This window comes from Callorhinus ursinus, unplaced genomic scaffold (genome assembly GCF_003265705.2).
Source record: "Callorhinus ursinus isolate GAN/ISIS: 27379988/994484 unplaced genomic scaffold, GSC_fseal_2.0 scaffold17, whole genome shotgun sequence".
NCBI lineage: Eukaryota > Metazoa > Chordata > Mammalia > Carnivora > Otariidae > Callorhinus > Callorhinus ursinus.
The window spans coordinates 27,581,984-27,585,321 of record NW_027397079.1 but is presented as its reverse complement, the minus strand read 5'-3'; the positions used below and the strand labels follow the sequence as shown (position 1 = coordinate 27,585,321).

The 3,338-nt window shown below is 40.8% G+C and overlaps 1 long non-coding RNA gene across 1 annotated transcript; it reads right to left on the bottom strand.

Moving 5' to 3' along the window:
- Positions 1-1,014: 1,014 nt before the first annotated feature.
- LOC141374395 (uncharacterized) lies at positions 1,015-2,669 on the bottom strand. The gene is made up of 2 exons (XR_012381224.1): positions 2,529-2,669; positions 1,015-1,172 (listed from the first exon to the last, which is right to left on the bottom strand). It is a non-coding gene; the product is annotated as an uncharacterized lncRNA (long non-coding RNA).
- Positions 2,670-3,338: the final 669 nt, after the last annotated feature.

Genomic DNA, 3,338 nt, shown 5'->3' with positions numbered 1-3,338 from the left:
CTTTTTCTCCTCTCTCTGCTTCTGTTATGTGAAGAAGAGGGATAGGTAGCCAGAAGGATAAGCAAAACAAGCAAAATAAGGCTCTCCTTTGGTGAGCACTGTCAGCTGATGGATCACACAGGGACCCCAAAAGGTAGAGGGCAGCTGGCTGGAAGCCCCAGAGTCAACCTCAAAGCCTTGGGTGCCGTAAGTGTTCAGGTGAGCGAGAAAGGCACATTTTAATCAGCTCAGATGGAAAAACTAAAGAGACTGAGTGTAAGGGATGACGAGACAGGTAAATTGTTCTTATGTGCTTATTTAAAAAAAATCTCATTCTGCTTACGTTCTTTCAATATACTCTTTGGTGGTCCAATTAATTCTGGTTTTAGGACCTTATGTTTCAATATCTTGTTTGTAAAAGTCTAATTGGACAGAAAAGCAAATGATGCTTTTCTTCCCTTCACTACACCAGAACTGCCACGTAAGCCACGTGATTGCCAGCAAGGCCCTGCTTACGTGGCACTGGTAAGGTCCCAGCTGCAGGCAGAGTAACCTGAGAGGAAATTACCGATCGCTAACAGATGCGGCCTATGTGACTCATCTCCAATTAATAGCATCAGTGTTATTTGGTTTTGCACTATCAGTGTAAATGGCTTTTCTCTCCTGCCTGGTTTTATCTCCAAGCCACTAATATCTTATGAGAACACAATGAACCCAAAGACAGCTAGCATTTGTTGAATCCTTATTATGTATCCGGAGTGTGTTAGTCACTTTCAGGTAGTATCTCATTTAACTGTTCAAGACCACTGTGCTGTAAGCATTATCACCTCAGTGTTAGAGAAAAAGTGAGACTCAGAAACCGTGAGGTCATTGCTCCAGGTCAGAAAGCAGACAAAAGGTGGGGCTTGGATTCTGACCCACATCTGGTCAGACTCCAGAACCCGGCAGAGTCGCTTCTACAAGGAGGGAGAATTTTTAGGTTGTGCTTAAAGTAAAAGCTGTCCTTGGCCTGTCATAGTTTCGAATAGCTACTCCTTATCAACATTGTACCATTTACTTTGTTATCATTTGATAAGGGGATTACGTTTCCTGCCACATTTAAAAGGTGATCAAATCAGGTTGGAGCCCGTTTCTGTCTCAGGAACATCGAAGATGTTAAACAGTTTGGTTGTCTTTCCAGTGGTTCAATGATCCTGTGAAAAATATTTTTCTTGATGTCACCAAGGTACAGGTTTCCCTTTTGCACCGCTGTGAGACTTCTTCTGTAAGCCAAGTTTTCATAACGCGGGAAATTTATGGGTTGGCTAATATAAGCAGACTTGTATATGTGAGAATATGTACATTTTTCAGTGTGGGGAATGTAATATTTTTTAGAATTATCAAGTCATTTCAACAAAAAGCTGGATATTTTGATAAAAAAAATTGTCAGCCACAAAAGTATGTGTGTGATATGGGAAGTTTGCTTGTTACAATATATCTTATACCCAGCTTTTGTCAATTATTTTTCAGGAATTATCTTTTGCTTCTATGATGGTTAATTTTATGTGTCAACTTGGCTAAACCATGGCACCAAGTTTTTGGTCAAACACAAGTCTAGATGTTATTGTGAAGGTATTTTTTTTTTTTTTTGGATGTGATTGACAAATCCATAGACTTTAAGAAAACTTCCAAGCAGTTGAAGAATTTAAGGAGAAAAAGACTGAGGTCCCCTGAGGAAGAAGGAATTTGAATTCAGACTACCTTTGATCTAGAGCTACAACATCAACTCTTCCCTAGGTCTCCAGCTTGCTGGCCTGCCTTGAAGATTTCAGACTTGCCAGCCTCATAATCACGACTCAACTCCTTAAAATACACTTCTCTCTATACATACATCCACACTCTATTGGTTCTTGTCCTCTGGAGAGCCCCAGTAGAGCCTCCAGTCAAGTAAAGAATGTGTTAAAAAAAAAAAAAAAAAAAACCAACAACCACCACACAACACAAAGCTCATTTCTTTGTGTCTAAGCAATAATATTTTGGGTTCAACTGTCCATAGATTATTGATGACACTAAAAGTTATTTCCATACTGGTATTTGCCAAGGGAAATGAAAAAACTTTTTTTTTTTAAACCATTGTAGCAAATTTTAGGTAGTAGATTCTTTGTGAAAAAGGTATTTCCATTTCTCAAAAACTGTGTTCTCTCAGGCATTGGAAGTCATATTCAAAGGGAAAATTTGCAAAGAAGCTCTTTTCTCCATACTGACAATGTTTGGATTAGAACCACTTCATCAAGACAAGAATTCTAATGATTAGCTAAAACTCAAAGCCCCAAATTACAGTATAGTTAATGTTCAAAAGGAAACCCTATCTCCCAGTATCTATCTATCTATCTCTCTCTCTATATATATATACAGTGCCTCAGAAGTAAATCTACTGAGTATATGAATTCATAAATAGGTTTTCCACAATTGAAAGAAAGAGGCAAATAGTGGGCTCTGGTAGAGGGAACTCCATGAGGGGAAGAGTGAGAGCCCAGAGTTAGTGACTGCGGTGTGTATTTGTGGTCTACCTGGGTCCCTTTGGAGGCCCGGTCATCATATCCTTTTTGATTAGGATTACTGATGAGACATACATCACCAACACGCAGAGCGTAGACAGTGTCCTTCCCAAGTAGCATCTCAAAACAAAACAAGAGGTCTAAATCTCCCAGATTAACAGGAGGCCCATAATGCACCACCCCATTCTTAGAACTCCCTCCAATGGCCTATTCTAGAATTCGTAGATTGTGCACATGTCCAAAGATGAGTACTAATTATTCTCACTTCGTTGCTGGTGCCCAGAACTCGGTTTCACCTTTAGAAGGTACTGCTGCCCTGGTCTTAGAAGACATGTGGCTTGTTCCTTTTCCCTACTGGCAGCTATCCTGACTAGTCTCCGTGTGGCTTCTCGATCTCTAATATCATGTGTGATGGTTGGCTGAGGGTGAACCTCACAAAGGTGTGAGCTCCCAGGGTTACACCTCTTTAGGGTCACAGCCCTTGCCTTTCACTCACTCAGCCAGTTCCTGGGGGTGGTAAGCCTATCTCCATGAGGACTTACCAGTGGGGACAGATTCAGATGCTGGGGTTCTTCAACCCCAGAACTACCATTCCCCTTCAGTGTGGGGCCCTCAATATTCCTATGTCTTCTTTTTCCTCCACATAGTAAATTGTTAATTTTTCACACAATTATTGATACATAACTAACAACCACAAAATGTTGGTGACATCCAATATGCCATTTATTTATTGATCTTAAGTCTACAAACCAACTGTGGTTTGACTGATGTAAGCTGGCTCCTCTGGGCTTGGCTCCAGGCTCCCGGTTGCTTTCAGGCCTG